Source organism: Sminthopsis crassicaudata, chromosome 1, assembly GCF_048593235.1.
Source record: "Sminthopsis crassicaudata isolate SCR6 chromosome 1, ASM4859323v1, whole genome shotgun sequence".
NCBI lineage: Eukaryota > Metazoa > Chordata > Mammalia > Dasyuromorphia > Dasyuridae > Sminthopsis > Sminthopsis crassicaudata.
The window spans coordinates 329,992,178-330,014,754 of record NC_133617.1 but is presented as its reverse complement, the minus strand read 5'-3'; positions in this window follow the sequence as shown (position 1 = coordinate 330,014,754).

Below are 22,577 nucleotides of genomic sequence, written 5' to 3'. Positions count from 1 at the left end.
GATGGTACTCTTAAAGGCTGGGTTTGAGTCAGTTACATACACAGGAGGAAGTGTGTCACTTAAATGGGCTGTGGTAACCCCAGATAGAAGGGGAAATGGAGGGTCATGAATCATATGGACTTTTTGGCTAGTGCTATGGACTTTTCTGGATGATGAGAAGCATGAAAGTTTAATATCTACAATCAAAAGGGGCAGGAACAGAAATGGAACTTTGATGATTCAAATTAATATTGGATAGGTTATATAGTGTTTATTAGTACTTAAACACTCCTTTGACTAAAAGGAAAAATGATGTAGTCTCCTATCTTTATGATTATTTGATCGTTATCTTTGATCTACTTTGCCCCCAGGACAATGCACAGTAAGACATAATTTGGCAATATTGTTTGCTCTTTTTTGATATCACTTATCATCCTCAATCAATGTGTCTCATTGAACACTAAAATTGGTTTCTTAAATAATAGATTCAATTAGTGATTCCCACATTTGTTAAATGGACTGACTTCCTTTTGGAGGCATACCTACAATTAATGATTTATTTATTTTTTTTCTTAAGAGAGGTGCCTTTCAGCTTGAAGTCCTATGAAACAGTCATAAGGAAGCATTTTTATCAAGTTGTTGACACAAAGATAGCAGGCTCAGGAGAAAGAGACTTAAATATTATATATATAATATTTAAGATATATATATATGTATATATATATATATATATATATGTGTGTGTATCTGTGTGTCTGTATGTATGTTTACTACATAGATTCACCTAATTTGACCATGTTTATTAGTTATAAAGTTTTCTTTTGTTTATTATTTGTTATTTTGTTTTATCTCTTACTTTATAATTTGAGAAGATGGGGAAGAGAGCAATATTGATGTCAAGGGGGATCATTAAAATATGCTTCTAAATAGATAAAAAGAAGGCAATTCAGAAAGAAACAAAAATATGATAGTTTGAAAGTAACATGGAATTGATTATTTTAAAACATGATATATGAAATAGAGGTTCATGCTTTTATATATAATTTTTTTATTACTATATATGGGACAATGTACTTTTGGAGGACATTTAACACAAAATAAAATTAAATAAATGAGTCATTTTTAATTATGATTACAGCTGTTGTATAAATGGCAAGCTTATCAGTCAGTGATCACAATATACAGTGGAAACTATTAAAATATCAGATGTTTAGCAGATGCTGATTAATGTTTATTGACTTGACTAGTAGGATTGTATTTTCCCCACATCTGGATTGAACCTAAAGCCTTGAAATAATTAAATTGTTTGCCATAGCTAGGGTCAGCTGCCAACTTTGGGAGAGTCTAAAGTCCTACTATAATAAATATAGATCAGATAAGTAAGCCAACCCAGGGAGAGAAAGGAAAGGTAATATATGTCTATCACTTTCTCTATGGATGAGCCAGTTCCACATCTTGGCTACATAGTAAAAAATCATTGTTGAGAAGAAAATTTAGGTCTTTGAATCGGAGACACTGTCTATTCCAGTGGAGTCTCTATTGTGGTGATCAATAAGAGTGTAATACTACGGACAGTGGCCTGGAAATTTATGCCAATCAATAAATATCCTTTTCAAATGTTGAATTTAGTTTGCTTTTTTTTCTCTCTCTCTCATTGTCTCTGTAGATCTTGTACTTGAATTTGAGGCTAGCATTCACCCAGCCTAAGATGCTTATAAATAAAAATATATATTGATACAAATACTCCAAGTCTCTGAAATCTAGAACTTTGGGGTGATCCTTTTAGTCATTTTAAAAATATTCCAAATTGGCAAATATACATTCCTCAGCCCTAATGGAGTGAAATTTGTTTGAAATATTGCTTGTGTAGAACAGTCTTGGAATTCTAATGGGTTTCCTTTATCATTGTTGTTATTACATTTATATTTGATGCTATGCACTTTTCTTGATTTGGCTGACCTATTTTTTATTAGAGAAGAAACTTCATTAAAAAGGCATTTAAATAAAAAATTCTGGACTAGAATAATAATATCCTTTTTTTTCTCAGATCTGGAGATTAGTAAAGAAGCAGTTCATTTCCTGCTTCAAAAGGCCTCCTCATTAGTATGGACGACTTTCTTATAGTTAGGTGTCTGGTTAGAATTGCTGATCAAGAATCATCTTAGACACTTTATTATTCACTTTATATGAGCTTTTACTCTTTCTCTTTTTTCCAGGTCATATTCAACATTTTTGGCTCCACAAATCTTGATTAATGTGACAAGTACAAGATATATACTTGGGGTATGTGTGGTGTGTATGTGCATGTATATATGCAAAAATGATCCCAAAAAAGGGCCTAATATAGAAGGAGTAGGGAAAAAGCAATCACCTGAGACATCATCAAAGGCGTTATCTAACTTAAAGATTTTGCAAACTTCTTTCTGTATGTTAAATAAATGGAAATTGAACTAGTATTGTGTCCAGCTATAACTAATTTATAGACTCTGAATTTATCTGCGATTATCCAGGTGTGTTTTTGATCATAAGGTGATCCTGCATTCCCTCCTTGCTTCCTTTCCTTCCCCTCTTCCTACACAGACACACACACACACATATATATACACATACACACACTGCTACCTTGTATGACTTTTAGAAGAACATTTTTTTTTCTAATCAGTACTGCTTAATTTCCTAATAAATAGATTTTAGTCTTTACCAGGCTAAATGGTCAAGACAGTCATAGAAGAATGAGCTGCCTTCTGTTCTACCTTCTATGGCCATAGAATTGTAAGCAATGGCAAAGTCTAATTCACTGTTACAAGTGTGTGGAAATGATACTTGAGAAGATAAGGTCAGTTTTCAGAGCACAAGCTAAATTTTCAAGACTGGCAGATAAAATGTATAGTAAGCCCAAGATACAAAACATGGTATAATGGAAACAAGGGTAAAATATATGCTGATATTCAAAATTGTAAGTCTAATTCCATTATGTGGTCTCTCAATGAGCTGTTCATTGTGAATGTCTAAATATCAAAATATCTAATGTTCAAGGTTTTTTTTTGTTTTGTTTTGTTTTTTCCCCCTGGAGCCATAAGTGGTAATGGCTAATACACACATTCCTTCCTTTGCAACAGCAAGAATATATATTGTAAATCATTGGATAAATTAAGTTTATATTATACTTATGAATGTCTCTCCAAACTCTGCTTATAGCAATGCAATTGTTTCCATGGTAACTAATGTACTTGCTAAGAGAAAAGAGTGCACAGGAATTTTCCCTCAAAAGGTAAAAATTAAACTATATAAGACCTGAGTATTTCCTGCTTAAGCCCAAGTAAGTATATCACTATAGCTCTCTCCTTTAGAAAAGAATATGATTTTCCTATTCCAATTTTCTTCAAGGATTTTAAATGGAAGCCCTTAAATACCAAGTTTACACTCTTGAGGAAAATAATAGTTGTGTAGAAAAATATACATCAAATAAAAACATGTGGAATACCATAATTTTCATTGTCCTTTTCTTTGTTTAGTAAGGCTTAGATAATTTGCACTTTTAGTTAACATAAATTTCATATTAATTGCTATAATCACTAAATTAGTCGTGCTCTTCTCCCCTTGCTCTACACATCATGAATACCAACAGCATGATAAGGTGTAGCTTCCTGTGGAAAGACTACTGAATGAGCTTTTTTTTTTTTTTTTTTTCCTGGAATAAAAAAGGATTCATTTACAAATAATTTAATTTGAAAAGTAGGCTTTGGCTGTTTGGTGTGAAGGAAAAAAAGAGGTATTGATTACCTCTTGATTAAGTGATTATTTCAGGAGCCCCATTAAGATATACACTATTTTATAATGTCACTGTTACCAAAGAAGTTTTTAAAAAAATGATCTTTCTTTATACTTTAGATAGAAGTTTTTACTAAATTATATACTGCTTACAAAGAATTGCAGAGCTGCAATTGGAATAAGATTACAGGGCCACTGATCCCTTCCCACTCTTTGCTGATTCTTTGAAAGCATAATTCAGGTACTTTAAGGCCTTCTCCAGTAGTGTTCCAAAAATATTTCTCTTTTGTGTATACTTGTATAGACATTGTCTAATTGATAAAAATTAATTTCAATATTTCATTCGTTCTATTAACTCAAATGTGACTTAGTCCCTGTCACAATAGAAATCATTCACAATTCTTATTTTTTACCTCTAACAAATACTCCTCAGATAATTGTCTCAAAACACCATAGGCCTTTCTCCAGATCTTTGAACATTAATTGTGTACAATTAACAAATGACAGCCCTTGTGCTATCATTCTCTTGTCCCTCATTTTCACAATATTACTGATCCATTCCCCACCTTTTACTTGATTTATTTAGTAGCTCCTTTTTGTTATTATATCAAAGCCTATGATGTTGCAAGTTCACAGCCACATAGTATTATGAGAAGACTACTGGTATTAAATGACTACATCTTTATTTATGGCCTTTTAAAAAGATTTTTAAAGCTTAATTAAGATTAATTTAAATTTTTTTTTAAAAAAAGATTTATTTTTCAATAAAGCCATTCTGGTCATAAAAAGGCCCAGTACATTTTGGGTGTTTATGACAATAAAGGTCATTATTGTTTGTGGCAAAAAAAAATATTATCAAATAGTGCAAATGGGAAAAGAGAAGGTGCTTGAAATCACTATTATGAAAAACAGTGAAGTAAAAACAATCAAGACTTTAAAAACTTAATGAGGCATTTAGCCAAATCATGTCATTCCAAGAACATGGAGAAATGAGGATGAGAGGAAGCTAAGAAACAAGGATCAAAATGAATTGATCTACTTATTTTTAAACTAATTGGTTCTCATTGGTGAAAAATAGTGGAATTGCTACTTTTGGATACTGCCACATCAATAATATTTGTGCAATATAGCAATAATAATAAAGAATATTGATCTAAATATACATAGAAGAAATCTCTTCGGGATGCAATAAAGCTTTAAAGGGATTAATACTTAAAATCTCTTTTTAAAAAGACAATAAAGATTTTAAAAGAATGAACAATAGTTAGAGCTTCACACCATATCCCCCAAAAAGACATTAGCATATGCCAAGCTATATTTTTGCTTAACTATCACTATAAAAATCTTTCATATTTGTGGTAATATTGACATTTAATAGATATCTTTGATGTGAATATTTTAAAACTAACAGGAAAAATTCAATAGATTATTTTCTATAACATTGTAATCTTTACAGCCATGCAATTAACTAAGATGTATAGACAATATAAAATACATTGTACTTATTTTTATTGGCTTTAATAAGTATTTGATTCAATATGACAAAAAGATTACTTTAAGTCACACCTCAATGTATTTCCTATGCATACATTAAAATTACACAAAATCTCATGGCAGATGTCATTCTCAGAAAAACTTTGACCAAAAATTTGCTTAAAATTGATTATGTGAGATGTAAATCAGGAAGACATATGCTCCTTGAAAGTGCATGCCAGTTTCACAGGAGCAAACAAATTCCCTATTGATGAAAATGGTCTCCAAATGCTAAAATCTGGAGATGATATTTTGCTAATTGCATCACATCCTGAAAATGGATTAAATCTTCTTAGTGAAATTCTTAGGAATGAAGGAGAGATGAGTAAACCATTCATATTCTTTTAAAATGGACTAAAAATACTTATTGCTAACAAAATGCTAAAATACAAAGTTTTTTTTTGTTTGCTTTTTGTTTGTTTTTTTTTAAAGCATGAGAGAAACTTGCATAACTTTTTGGTCTTAATGATAGAAGCCGTTATATGCAGTAGATAGTTGATAGATTGATCTCTATAATGATATGTCATACTTTTCATATTTTCTTTGACTCCCATATCCAATTTATTTTCAAGATCTATTGATTCTTACCTCTGTAACATTTCTTTCATATACCCCCTTTTATGCTCTATCACCTTATACAAGTTACAGGCCTTCATCACTTAATGCTAAATGTGCAATAGCCTACTATTTTATTTACCTGCCACAAGTATCTCCCTTTTCTTGTTAATCCTGCACACAGTTGTCAAAGTAATTTTCCTAAAGCCTAAAATGATCATGTTACTGTCCTACTAAATTAACTGCAGTCTTCTCTATCACCTACAGAATCAAATATAAAATTATTTACTTGGGTATTCAAAATTCTTCATAATGTTCCCCATCCAAACTTTCCAATCTGTCTAAACCTCCATGTATGTATGATCCACTGACATCTTATTCTTTCCCATTCCTTAAACAAAACACTCTATCTCCTCAATCTGAGTATCTTTACTGGCTATTCTCCATCCTTGAAATAGTCTCTCACATCATTTCCACCTCCTGTTTTTCCCAGTTTCTTTCCCAAGTAAACCCCCATCTTCTATTGAAAATCATTCCTTATAACATTTAATTCTTGTGTTTTCCTTCTACTGATTATTTTCAACTTATCCTTTAGGTAGCTTTGTTGTACATATTTGTTTTCATATTTGTCTCCTTGATTAGACCATGAAATCCTTAAAAGCAAAATCTATATTTTTCCTTTCTTTGTATCCCCAGCATTTTGCATAGTGTGTGGGACATAGTAGATTTTAATAACTGCTTCTTGACTGACTGTCTTCTCAGTACGCATAATCAGAACAATCACTTTTTGCTATATATTTCAAGGTTTGATGCATTTGATGGTTATATTCAAAAATAGGTGAATAGATAGATTAGATAGATAGATAGATAGATAGATAGATAGATAGATAGATAGATAGAGATAGACAGACAGATTTTAGACAGATAGTGATGAAGGAAAATGGGTAAGCTTATAATTGGAAAAGCTCAGAACAAGAAACATTTGGAAAATTGCCATATTTTCAATTATCTTATACTACAAACTACATCATAGACCATACTTTAGCATCATTATTCTCTCAATGATCTGATTATATGTGGATATTGACTATAGAGCATCAAGATATAAAGAAGAATCAAAATTTCAAGTAATACAAATGATAATAGACACAAAATGGTTTTGATAAGTAGCAACATATTAAGCAAAGAGATAGTATTAAAGAGTGGTATTATTAAATGTATCAAATAAAAATGAATCAATCACATAATAGTAAGAGGCAATAGAAGCATATCTTTCATGATAGATATTCCTAAGATATTAAAAGAACCAAACAAGACTTTTATCAAGCAGGTTAATTGGATTTCCTCTGGAGGATTTATGCAAAGGAGTGGACAAGAATCACAAAAGATCAGGTGTGCAGCTGCTGAAATCTGTGATAGTAAAGTACTTTGCATCAATGAAATCAGATTCATTAAAATAAACAACAGCAAAGTGTAAATGACAGGAAAATGAAAATTTTAAAATATTCTGAAATGAGAAATAATATCCTAGGTAAAAATGCATATTTAGATGGATGAACACAATAGTCCAGTCATTAAAAATTGCATAAGTGAAAGTTGTTTCATATATTCAGGGCTACATATAATGGGAAAGAACAAAATCTTAGCACAAAAAAAAAAAAAAATGCTCAGAACAATGTGATGTGAATCCCAGGTGTTTGTATGGATGATACACAGATGTTCCTAGTACAGATGCTACCATGAACAATTTGACCCTTTTTGGGAAAATGTTGGTGATTTTATTCAATTTCTTAAACTACCAATATTTAAATTCTAGGATTAATAAATCTTGCTACTGAGTTCAAAGGGATCCCATGCACAGCATGTGCTTGTTAAAGACCTACAAGCTAATCTGAAATATGCTGAATTGGATAGCAAGCCATTTCCCAGTGTTTATGGCTTATTACCATAACGATATTTCCCCTCATGGCCACTGCTGTCATTATCAGATAATGTCCCTTACTGATTTGACAGTTGGCCATGGCTTTCCTGGGAGTGATTCCTTTCCCAAATGCTGCTGATGACTGCAGGCTTTATTCATCTGGAATGATAGATGGCTCTCAGTGCCATGTGAAAACCATGTACCTTGGCTTTTCATCGGGACAACCCAATCCATCAGAAAACCAGCCAACCCCAGAAGACATTCTGGGTTTTGTTACACATTTTGGAGAGCTGACAGCTGGTCAGGGGTTTGGTTCCATTGAAATGAGTTTCTCTAGTCTAGGATCAGCATTTACTGAATAGAAAAGAATAAAAAGTTGGCAAACCTACATAATTCAATTTCTATTTAACCTGTAAGAGAACATAGCATGTGACATAAAAAGCTTCCAGTATAATGGGTGGACAGGACTGATAAGCAGCATGCTTAACAATGAGATCAAGTGATACCAACTGAACTCATACTTTAATATGTGGCAAAGAGGGCATTCTTTTGAATTTTCATATCATCATCATTGACATTTATATTACACATTAAGTTTTAAAGACTGTTGTTTGTTGGTTTTTGGTTTTGTTTTTTACAAATGTCTTTAAACTTCAAAACAATAAGAAGCAGATCTTATTACGTTCACTTTATAGATGAAATACCTGAAACTCACCTATGGCCAAACTTTTAAAAGGTTTCAGAGATAACACTTGAACTCAGATTTTTCCACTCCAACACTTTATCACACTGTTCTTCATCTCAATACATACCTTGATATCAAATCTCAATCTGAGGCCTCCTGCCTTAGACCTGTGAGTGTGTATACATTCATTGCAAAGGAGAGGGATGGTGATTACTTCAAAAATATCTTCTAAAACCAAATAATGATCCTTTGTAATCTATGTATGCAAACTTCTTATTTACAAAATAAATGTTTATAAAAACAATGAAAGTCTAAACAATGGCATCAGTTCCTAAACTCTTAAAGAATAATTCATCATGATATTGAGGTTGTCCTAGATTATTCAATGCTATGCCCATGGAAGACAAATTTTGATAGCTCCTGTCAAGCTGGTCAGGCTCCACATACAGTCTGATGAAGGTTATATAACTATTATATTACTATTATTCAAATTGTATTACTTTTATACTGAATAATTAGATTGTTATTAAAAAAAAAACTACTGGCTAATGTGGGGAGAAGTAATAGTCTGAATCACAATAGAAAAGTCAAAGCATACACAAAGAATATACAGAGGAAGTTCCTTATTTATTTCTGGCTGACCATATGTGCTAACTTAGTACTCTTTAAAGTTTTAGGAAAGGAGCAATTGACCTTTGTTGGCCTCTGAAGAAGAGCTAATTATCTATTGTACCTTTAAATGAGAGACTCTGGCCCTGACTCTCATTCTTCAAACTTTTGTAGTATTACATCACTTTGGAAATTCCTGTAAATTGTAGGAATAGATAATTCAAATTTTTCAGCTGAGAAACCAAACACCCAAGAGCACATGTTGCCTGAAGCCCATGTCCAGCCTAGGGGATGCCGAATCTGGAAGTCAGAAGCCTAGCTATCTGTTCTGTTTTGTATGTTCTTCTAAACACTGAGGATTGGTAATGACCTTGTCGGGTTGAGATCAGTTTTTTGGTTGAAACTTACTGGGTGTTAAATAAAAATGCAACCAAAGCACAATCCCCCCCCAAGGCAAGACATAATTTTAATAACAACAATAAATAAACTCTTAGTAAAATGGGTACTGCTAGTACATCAGCAAAAGCTGGGGACCTGAGCATGATCAATTTATTGGTTACCCTAGTAGTAACCAAGAATTAGGTCTATGTCCTCTCTATGTATCTGTGTTGTATGTATGTATGTATGTGTGTGTGTCTATCTGTCTGTCTCTCTCAATTAAAGACTTTAAAGATGACTAAGACTTATTTTTTTTTTAATGGGAAGCACCTTCTTTATGATTGGTCTGACTATACATAATTTGAGATGCTTACCTCTCATAAAAGTAAGGTAATCCCCTGGGTAGATCAAGCCCCTCTCTGAGTATTAAAGAACATTAATTATTTGATTGGCATTAATTACCTCTAGTATTCTTGGCTAGAAAATAAAACCACTCTAATTGGCAATGGCCCCCTATACCATAGCCTTTCCTTTAAAGAACAAGTCATCCCTAATTATGAAGAAGAACAAGGCAAGGACAGGTGAGGGACATGATATTCATCTCCTCAGGAGGTTCCCAGGCCAATCTTGTTCTTTCTTCATTTGCAAACAAAGTCAGAGTTCTGTTTCAAACTGGTTAGCAAGCAGACATATTGGTGCTGGTACAGGGAAAGGAGTTGGAGTAGTGACATTTCTCAACCACTTCTGGGAATAGTGTCCTTTTGAATTAGGCTAAAAGATTTGAGTTTTGACAAAACGGAGGAAAGGATATATTACAAACTGATATTAATTATTTAATGATACAGCATAACCTTAGTTTTCCTCATTTGGTAGCAGGGAAAGTTTCTGTATTAGAGAAAACCACCCCAGCAAGAAGAACAACCCAAGTCTCAGATCTGACATCTGACCGCCAATAGAGAAGTCAAGGCAAAGACAAGACCAAAAAAAAAAAAAAAAAAAAAAAAAAAAAAAAAAAAAAAAAAAAAAAAAGCACTTATCTAAAAGGAGAAAAGGAATAACAAAATAGAATAATCTCATTCAACGAGCAAAAGTTATAGCAATCCAAAAATGATATACCTTGCAAATCTGAGCTTAATCAGAGGTGAAAAGAGATAGATATGCAATAAGAATCAATGGAGAAACAATTCCTATAGTTTATCAAAAAGAAGAGTTATGATATTTAACATGTATGGGACTACCTGCCATCTAAGGGAGATGGTGGAGGGAAGGAGGGGAAAAGTTGGAACAGAAGTTTTTGCAAGGGTCAATGTTGAAAAATTACACGTGCATGTATTTGTCAATAAAAAATTATAATAAAAAAGAAGAATTATGGGAGAATAAAGTGTCAAAGGAGCAGAATTAGAATATGGAAAAAGTGAAAAAGAAATCTTGATTCAATTATGAAGGGTTCCACTGAAGAATACTTCCATGCAAGGAAAGAGCTATTCTGTAATGAGAGATAAGGATACTTAAAATGGGTATAATTTTCAGGGATTTGGTGCTCAGAGACATTACTACCTTTGTGGTGCTTTTTTAGAATAGCATGGTACCTGAGAGAATCAGAATTCCCAGGGAGAACCAGGAGTAGCACCTAGAAACATGGGAGAAAATTAGCTAAAAGGGATTATTCCATGAGACAAGGGTGAAAATGATCAGAAGAATTGCATAATACAAATTGAAATTTCTATAACAAGGCTGCATTATGTCTTCCTTATCTCTAACAAGAACTAGTGCTTTTAAGAGTGAGGAAGTACAATAGGAAAAAAAAAAAAAAAGGTGGGGAAAGGATTGAAGAGCTACAAACCAATTACCCCCAGACAGGCCCCTTAGAAGTTTTCATTTCATGTATAATACAGAGATTAAAGAATAAATAAGTAAAAAGAAATAAATCAAAAAATAAAATTGTAGGATAAACAAAATTGAGAGTTAATGGAACAGAATGTTGTTTGTTATAAAGGAACCACTTTTTAAAAAAATATGGAAAATTTAAAAAAAACTAATAAGCAAAAGGAGGAAAGGGTTTTATTTAAAAACTTAACTGAGAGAAGAAAAAGAAGGGGAAAGTTAAAGAATCATATAAAAAGAAGTTAAAAAATGGAATTAATGAATGAATCAAAATCCCAAACTAGGAAAAGTGGTGACCAATAGAAAAATGCATTTGTGGAGGGAGGGGGGGGAGAGATTTTATGGGAATAGCAGTTCCTTAAGTAGACTTAGCAAAAGTAAAGAGAGGCAAATTTCTGTACTTAAAAAGAAAGAAGCATAAAAAATCCTAAATAAAAAATATACTCATTGGAGACAAATGGAGGAACATACAAACTCTCTCATAACTTTAAATTTGAATAATGTAAATAATATAACAAAAATAAAATAAAATATTATATTATATTTAATCCCCTGATGGTGACCCCAAAAGACCAAGAATAAAAAGACTTTTGCTTATCCTGACTCTGGTTGATTCCAAGATATACAGTCATTACAGAAGTTTTACAAAAATTTAACATAGGACACATAGTTTTTGCTAATATATTTTAAGAAACAGAAATAGAAAATACATACTTCACATAGTATAAGGCAAGAAAAGTACCAATTTAGGAAACACACAAAAAGACATAAAATGGAGAATTAACAGTGAAATTATAAATAATAAGCATCAAAAAACAAAATTACAGGAACATTTAAAATTGTATGAAAGAGAATGATAATGATATAACAATATACAAATGATGTAACAATATCCAAATACAAGGAATTCTCAAAAGAAAAATAATAGCCTTCAAAATGTACATTAATGAATTAGAAAATAAGAGGTATAATTAACTGAGTATGCATTTTTAAAAGTCAACTAATAAACAAACCAAAAATAAGTACAAATGAAGAGGCACTGAAAATTAGAGAGGGGCATACATGACGGAAACAAAAAATTATAGAAATGAAAAACTATACTCTGGTTCTTGGAAAAATATGAACAAAATTGGAAAAGTCTTAACCAACCTGTTCCTAAGGAAGATAACAGAAAATAAAATTAAATAAATAATACAGAAAATAATCGCTGCAAAATTGCAACAAAAGCAGAAAAAATAAAAGAAATAATCTGAACCTGTTATTCATAATTATATACCTACAAAATTATAAAAACAAAATAGATTGATGATATAAAAATATTAAATATTTTAATAGATAACCAAATAGAAAACCAGTGAGGAAGACATGCAGAAAAGTATATACAATCAAGATACACACATACACACACACACACACACACACACACACACACATATGTGGACATAATATGGAGCATTGTCAGAAAGATTACATTGAGGCATTAGAAAGGAGCTTTATTATGAGAAGGCTATAGCAAATAATTAAAGGACAAAAATACAAGACTTCACCAAAGGATTATATGACAGATGAAGACAAACTTATCATATGTCAAAATTAGGGGTTGAAATGGGAATAACTAGAGTTCAGTTCACTGTTTCTTTTCCATTGTTGGAATAAATTAAAGAAGCTCTCCAGCATTCTATGGCAAACTTTGGGAGAACATGAAGCCAAGTCTTCCTGGATTTGGAGGTATAAATGTGTTGCAATCTGCATCATTGGAGAGAACTTCTGAAACAATATTATCACAGATACATTTTGGCATTTGAAGATAGATGTTAGATAGATGATAGACAAATAAATGAATAGAAATTCATACACATGTTTGGTGATAGAAATTTTACATATGAAAATGTGTACTTTAAAATTCATAAATACTCAATTAGAAAACTTATTGCTTTAATTTCATGTTCCATTTATCATCTTGAAAAACAAAATGAGCAGTTTTCTTTGATTATGTACTTAGTGTACATATCCACTTGTGATTCAATTGTGATTGTGATAAATTCTATCTACTTTGTGTCAAATTGATGAACCAAACATTATGTCAGGAATTATCAGGAGAATGAAATACTTGTCATGTAGACTGTAAATCAAAGCACCAGAAATATTAGAAGGTATGAGTAATTCAGGAACGTAAAACTTTAAATGTCTTTGCAAAATTAAATTAATCAATGAAGCATATTATTTGCTCTAATTATTAGAATGTCAAAATATTAAGGAGAGAATTCAGAATATCATGGAATAGCAACATGATAATAACCTGATTTTAATGAGAAGGTTCCATTGCAATGAAGTGTTCTGTTTTCAAGAATTATTCCTTCCAACCTTTAGAGATAATATCACAGATGTCGTCATATATTCAGGACTCTCAGAAAAAGGTGTTTCATTAATATACAAATAACCAAATTCTAAACTTCAGTAACCATTTATAACCTGAATCTCATTGATGAATCACCTAATTAATTCTTCAGACCAGTTTGGCTTCCTCCAATTACCAAAAACTCTTTTCAGGACTCTCTCCCTTTTTTTTTTTTTTTTCCTCTACTGTCTTTTCTGGTGATTTTCCTAGCTCCCATATGTTGAATTACCATTTCTTTATAGATGACTTCAAAGTCTTTAAACCACTCTTAGTCCCTCACATAAACTCTAATTTTATATTCCAAGCTCACTGTTGAACATTGAACTGAATGTCCATTAGATAATATTTCCTAAACAAACTTCATTGTTATCCAATCCAGTGTTTCCCCTCTCCCAAACCTGAATTTTTAAAAACTTTTCCTATTTTTATTCAAGATAACATCATCCTTCCAGTCAAGTGGAATTACCACCTCAATGTCCGTCTGAATTGATCCTTCAATCAATAAATAGGTCAACCAATATATTAACCAGCATTGATTGATTATTTTATGCCAAGTATGATGACAAAACTAGGAATATAAAAAGCTTTTCTTTGAATACTACATGCATATATTCTAGTTCTAAAATGATCACATATCATAGTATATGCAGATATTATATGCAAAATAGACACAAAGGGAAAGGTGATATGACCTGAACTCAAATAGTTGCCATGTAAGAGACAGAATTTATCAGCCAAACATTTATTTTTCTGTTTATTTATTTATATATTGCATTTTCCAGTAAAAAGAAAAGTTCCTTAAGAACAAGACTGGTTTTTCTTTTTGTTTTTGTATATGAAATGATTAATATAATTCCAAGGAAACATAAGGTATGCTTCTTGAATGATGATAATGATTATTATTAATGACGCTCAAATTTATATAGTGATTTAAGGTTTGGAAAGCACTTTGTAAATATCTTATTTTGTCTCATTTGATTCTCACAACAACTCTAGTAGGAAGGTATTCTCCTTTTTACAGATGAAGAAACTGAAACAACATTGGTTAAGTGATTTTTCCAGGGACAGACAGCTAGTAAATGTTTGAGGCCAAATTTGAAGTCAGGCCTATCTAGAATAATTTCTAGCATTCTATCAACTTCTCCATATTAGAATTTATCATATTTGTCAATATTACAATTCAGCATTTTGTTCATATTGAGTATGTTCTTTCCCACTTTCCAATGATTTTCTGGTGTTTCTCTGTTTTTCTCTGATCCCCAAATAAAGCTAATTCCCTAACTCCTGGTATCAAATAGCAAACATTCCTACTTACAGCTCTGTTGCTCATTCTTTCCTTTGATTTTATTATTTTTTTGTCTGACTTTACTTATGAAGATGGGAAGAACAAAAGACAGATTGCTGCCAGTGCTTCCACGTGTTTAGATGGAAATGACCTTGGTAAGCTTAGAATCTATAATAGCTATTTTAGTTGTATTCAGGAAATGAAAAACTATACTTATTTAATTTCTAATTATCAATACTTCTGAATTTAAATAATAAGTAAGTGCATAATTATCATTTTACTTTGCAGGGGCCTGCCTCACTTAAATCCAATTTACTTACAAGTCAAGTCATTGGTCTTCTCCAAGAATGAAGGACAAACAACAGATATGTTGAACTGGATGTCTAATAAACATCTTAACTTTTACATGTCTCACACTGAAAATATTATATTTCCCCACAAATCTGTTCATATGAACTGTTTGTGACTAATGTGTAGTAGAATCTTTTGAGCTCATATTGGTTTGACTGGCTACAGTTGGACACGTTGTATCTTGACTGCCCTCTTCAAAAACAAAGAATAACCAACTAACCAGAACGCAACATCATCTTAATCTCTGATGGTTGCAATCTAGGTGTCATTCACTACTCCTCACTATTTCAAACCATCACCATCACTATCAATATCCTATCTGTTGCCAAGGCCTATTAATTTGAACTTCATCATCTCCTTCTGTCCTCTGATATTACTTCCACTCTGCTACAAGCAATCATCACTTCATAACTGGACTGTTGCAGTATCCTATTGGTTGTTCTACCTGTCTCAAATCTCTCCCCATTTCAATATATGTCCTTTTAGTCAACAAAGAAATTTTCTTAAATCACATATCCTAAATTACCAAATACTAAAATACCAAATTACTAAATAAACTCCAATGACTTCCTGTTTCCTCCAAGATGAAATCCAAAATCTTTTGACATTCAAAGCACTTCATAACTTATCTGTATCTATATACATGTGTCTATGTGTGTGTATCTCATAAGTTAATTCCAATTTCTGTTGTCTATGTGTTTTATTGTTAAACTTTGTGGTGAAAAAATGTTATTTCTCCATGTTCAAGAGTCAAGCATTAGAATCTATAGGAGAGGGAGGGAATTGTACTATAGCATTTCATTTGATCAAGGACAAAGACTTAAAAAAAACTTTCTAATTTACTTTTGTTTTCAACAAATACATAGCAGATGCATAAATCACACAACATAACAAAGTCATTTCTCCCCCAAATTTCAAGAATATAACACTAAAAAAAGCCCCTCCATGTAATGTAATTTTTCCCTTCTGGAGCTTAAAAATGGTCAAAATAATTTTTCCTTTAAAAAATTGCTCCTGGGCTAATAGCTTGTACAATATGTCACATTTCAGCCTTGGAGGAAAATTTGACAACTGAGTTATACCCAAAGAAACATAGGTTGTAATGGAGAAGCTGTTCAGCTATTAGATGTAACTGTACTGTGGTGTATAAGAGTCATAAAAATCAGGGGTGCAAATACATGGGGAGGTACATTCTGATGGAGCTCCGAAAATAGCCAATAGAGGGAATTGTTCCTATAGACAAAGTCTTTCTTAATCATTCAACTGTCAACTACTTACTCTGTCCTTCAATCATATAGGAAGAAGCATAAGACAAGCACTATCCCCAAAAGTGCCTACTTTATCAATTATATAGCAGGACCACAGGATGTTTCAATTTCAAAATTTATTTTATATGTATGTGTGTATGTGTATATATATATATATATATATATATATATATATATATATACATACATACATACATATATATATAGTACAAAATACATACATATAAGTACATGTATGGACATACATTATATATAAAATGTATGCATTTTTTATTTGAGAAAGAAAAATATGCAGGTAAAATACTTTTCAAAACTCTATTGGTTCAGAAGTAGAAACTGTCTTATTTTGTAATAAAACCTAGGGAAAATATAAGTCACTTGCCTAAGGTCTATGTTGAAAAGTAGCAAATATAGTTTTTGGAACGCAGGTTCTTCTGAATTTATTCTTTTAGCATGGATTATCTAGGTATTCCATGCCCTGACTTTAGTATATCTCTTGAAGTAGGACAGGCAAAGTCCTATAGATTTACATCACTATTTCCAGAAGGCAGCATACTGATTGATAATAGCTCCTGACCTCCTGTATTGGAGATAGTATAAGTCATCCTATAAGGCATTGGACCAAATCCTGATTATGATTTTGGATAGACCAAACTTGAATGGTAGCTCCCCATGCCAGGATGTAACAGGGAGAAAAAGATTATTTTGCAAATCTCAAATTAAATTTCAGGCAATAAGACAAGATTAGAAGGGAAGCAATAAACTGGGAAAACATTTTTATAGTCAAAGGTTCTGATAAAGGCCTCATTTCCAAAATACATAGAGAATTGACTGTAATTTATAAGAAAACAAGCCATTCTCCAATTGATAAATGGTCTAGGGATATTGTTAGGATTCTTACAAGGTACTTATGCACTTAGTTCACACCTTTAAAGGAGTTCAAACCTTTAAAGGTGTGAACTAAGTGCATAAGTACCTTGTAAGAATCCTAACAGGATATGAACAGAGAATTCTCAGAAGAAGAAATTGAAACTATTTCTAGCCATATGAAAAGCTGCTCCAAGTCATTATTAATCAGAGAAATGCAAATTAAGACAACTCTGAGATACTACTACACACCTGTCAGATTTGCTAGAATGACAGGGAAAGATAATGTGGAATGTTAGAGGGGATATGGGAAAACTGGGATACTGATAAATTGTTGGTGGAATTGTGAATACATCCAGCCATTCTGGAGAGTGAATGGAACTATGCTCAAAAAGTTATCAAACTATGTATACCGTTTGATCCAGCAGTGTTACTACTGGGCTTATATCCCAAAGAGATTTTAAAGAAGGGAAAGGGACCTGTATGTGCAAGAATGTTTGTGGCAGCCCTCTTTGTGGTGGCCAGAAACTGGAAACTGAGTGGATGCCTATCTATTGGAGAATGGATGAATGAATTGTGGTATATGAATATTATGGAATATTATTGTTCTGTAAGAAATGACCAACAGGATGATTTCAGAAAGGCCTGGAGAGGCTTACGTGATCTGACACTGAGTGAAATAAGCAGGACCAGGAGATCATTATATACTTCAACAACAATACTATATGAAGATCAATTCTGATGGGTGTGGCCCTCTTCAACAATGAGATGAACCAAATCAGTTCCAATAGAGCAGTAATGAATTGAACCAGCTACACCCAGTGAAGAACTCTGGGAGATGACTATGAACCACTACATAGAATTCCCAATTCCTCTATTTTTGTCCGCCTGCATTTTTTATTTCCTTTGCAGGTTAATTATACACTATTTCAAAGTCCAACTCTTGTACAGCAAATTAACTGTATGGACATGTATAGATATATTGTATTTAACATATACTTTAATATATTTAACATGTATTGATCAACATGTCTTCTGAGGGAGAGATTTGGGGGGGAGGGGAAAATTTGGAACAAAAGGTTTTGTAGTTGTCAATGCTAAAAAATTACCTATGCATATATCTTGTAAATAAAAAGCTATAATAAAAAAAAATTAGGCAATAAATAAAGAAGTACATGGATATTTTAAAGTAGCAGATTATCACCTGGTCGAGAACAATTAATAAATCAGTACAGCATGATTGTAATAGGTTCCTAAAACCATGTTCTTTCCCTAATTTTGTTTATTCAATCCAATTTTTTGATTTGTGGAGTATATATTTTAATAGCCTACCTTATAATGTTTTTCAACTAATCCTAGTCATAAAGTTGATCTTACTTCTGCATACTTCTTCTTAGAATAGATATTCTGATAATAGAATATCCTGAGAATACTTCAGTCTTTTGGTAAGGAGCCCTTTTAAATCCCTTTCTCCATTTCCTAGAATATTTCAGCATCATCAATAAATCTTTACTTCTCTCTGGTCATAATAGAAGTATCTCTCTTTAAAGCAGTACTAGCAGAAAAAAACAGGGAATCAAGGAGAAAAAGAAGTTTATGAGAATGAGAGATATTAAAATCTCTTTGAAACATTTACATCATTGCTCATACCAGAGACATTTTCCTATAGAGATTTCTGTTTTATAATCTTTCTAAAGTCTTGTACTTTCCTAATCAGTGATTGCCTCTCCCAGGATATTATTTATGAAAGTTTCAACATGATTTCCTAAATCCCCCTTCTTCTACCATCTTCTCCTCTTCAACACACTTCATTTTTAATTACCTCACCACTGTTTTACCCTAACCCTTATGTAGAACCATCGGTTCTACCACTATTCTTGAACAGGTGTTTCTTCTAAATAATTTCAATATCCAACATAATTACTTTCTGGACCTAATCATTCCTCCCTGACCACCACCTGTGTCCTCCCCATCCCTTACAATGTAAAACTCCTTGAGGGCAAATACTGAAGTTTTGCATTTATTTCCTTTGTGTTTAGCAAAATATTGACAACTGAGTTATATCCAAAAGAAATAAAAAGATTCTTTTAAAATTTATTCATTCATTTCAAATATAAAAAGACCAAGAATGAAACCTTAAGTTATAATTCCATTTAAACTATGGCAGTGATTGATATAAAGAGAACTTAACTCTGTTAAGAAAATAAGAGAAAATCTGATAAGAAGAGTAAATTGGAAATTATAAGTTAAAGGGCAGTAAGCAAAAAGTGGAGTGCTTATGTCAAATGGTAAAGAATTTTCAGAGAGAAAGGGTGCTTCAAAGTCTGAGATGAGATGGAAGAACCCAAGAATGTATCAAAGGGTTCTTAAAGTTGGAGAGGGGAAATGACAAATATGCAAAGACTTATGGAAAACTATCATCAAAAACCTGTTAGGATCTCATGATTTAATATATTTTAAATATACTTTCAAATAATCTTAGAGGTAAAGCACAAACAACCTAAAATCCTTACTGTATCAGAAAGTGAGGTAACACTAGTACAGAAGGAAAAAATTATTACCTCAGTGTGTTTCTAAAACTATTTGTCAATCAATAAACATGTGTTAAGCACCAACTATGTGCCAGGAATCATGTTAAGTGTCAGATATACAAAAAAGAGGCAAAAAACAGTCCTTGACCTCAAAAAATCCACAATTTTAATGGGAAAGACAGTAACTAAATATATATTGCAAAAAAGCTATATATGGGACAAATATAAAATAATTAAAAGGAAGGAAGGGATCATCTCACACATAGTAGCAAAGAATGTGTCAAGTTATAACCTATCTTATAACCTATCACTCTTTGAGCTAGAAAGAAAATTATGAATCCTTTCATCCATCCATCCAACTTCTCAAAGTTTTGTCCATAGACCACTGTCATTCTCAGAAACTCTTTCATGGAGTCTATGAAATCAAAACTTTTCATAATAATACTCAGATATCATTTCCTGTTAAAATGTTCCTCATCTTTCCAAATAAATATCTCTGTGAAGCCACATTTTCTTCATATACTTAAACCGTAAACCTATAGTAACAGATATATAGTAAAGCAGATGTGAGAATACAGTTGTAGTCTATTAAGATAGACATTAGATTTGTATAATATGTAAAACAATGCCATTCTTCACTGATTTTTTATTTTGTAAAAATTATTCAATAAATTATTTTATCATATATAATGTGTTCAATATTGTTAACTGAAATGATTAATTATTTATTCAAATTATTTTTTCATTTTCTAATAAGTAAATATTGATATAACATACATAAACTAAAACTCTTTGGCATCCTCAATAATTTTTAAGAGTGTAAAGTGGTGCTAAGACCAAAAAGTGCAAGAATCAATGATCTAATCCAAACTATTTTTCTAGAAAGAAAATTGAGGTCCCAGAGAAAAAAGATCAAATACGTAGAACTGCTAAGTGGCCTACTGAAGAAGGCAGAATAATCTATCAGTCACCCCTGAATATGGGGTCTTGCATGCATATTTGTGTTTCACTTCTTTCCTGCCTCCTTTCATATGGAGGGATTTTGCTTCATTACTCATTCTTCTTCTACTCATCGTGTGGTTTAACCCCATAACTTCACAAATTAATACAATATCCCTTCTGGGTCCCATTTGTTATCATTCTCTTCCCTTTTCATACTAAAGTCTCATCTCTCAGTGGAACTCCATCACTGTCTGGGACCCAGAAGATATTTCTGTCTATTTCTCAGACCTCTGATTCTCTTTAAATTCTATGAATCAGTCCCTTACAACCTTCAAGTGTATGGCCCCCATCTATACAAACAATTTGATTTAAAACTATTATAAAATTCTTGGGTCCATATGTACTATACAGATTTATTGATGAAGATTTAGAACATTAGCCTACAACATTCACCCTTTCATAAGAAGTATTGTAATTTAAAACACTAAACTGTACAAAGCTGTAATAACTGTTTAAATATGGAAAACAATTACAATCCACATGTCCACTAATGTTATAGTTCTAGGACAAGTCTAGGACTGCATCACCACTTGCCAGAATTATTTCAGTTGCCTCCTATTGGTCTCCTTACACTGATATTTTTCCTTCTTTATTCTATTCTCCATGCAACTGGTACATTGATATTTTTAAAGTACAGATCTGACCATGTTATTATTTCTTTAGGAAGTTTCAGTGATTCTCTGCCCTTAAAAGCAAATACAAATTTCTCTGTTTAGTTTTTAAAGTCATTCACAATTTAGTTCCAGCCTATTTTTCTAGCCTAATTACACATAAATTTTCCTTATAAATTAAACCATTTAGTCACACCTATGTTCCCTATACATGACATTTCATCTTCTTTCTTGAACTCTTATTATCCTCCAAACTTCAGCTCAAACACACTCATTAATATCACTTCAAACCCCTTTGCATTTCTGTTGAAAATAATCTATATTTACTCATTTGTTAACATATTGCCTTCTACAAATAAAATATAAACTCTTTAAAGTTTATATTTAAAGAAGTTTTTGTTTTTTGTTTTTTGGGTTTTTTTTTTTTTTGTTTTGTTTTGTTTTAGTATCTTCAGAACACAGAATAAGACCTGGCAGAAACAGGCTTTCATATTGATTAGACATTGACTTGAGAAAGAAAAAAATGCAATGCTTGGTCTCAAAAAACTTAAAAATTCTGATATGCCCACAAATAATTATGATGCAGGGATATTGTGAAAAGTATAAGGTAAAAAAAAAAAAGTAGGTGGGAGAGAACGTACAACTGGAAGATAAAGAAAATGTTCACACCTAAGCCAAAAATTAAATAAATACTTTTAACAGGCTTGAGATGAAGAACAAGTGTATTCAGTGTTAGGATGATAAATATACAAATTCATGTGAGGGTGGTAATAGCATAAAGAGTTTGGAAAATGGTTCCTAGTGCTATCTAGTTGAAATGTAATTATGTAAAACTAATTTACTAAATAAGATGAAATAGTGATAAACACAATTTCTAAGAAAGTATGTAGTGAGATAACTCCACCAAAGAAACCATATATATACAAATATGTATATATATGTACACATA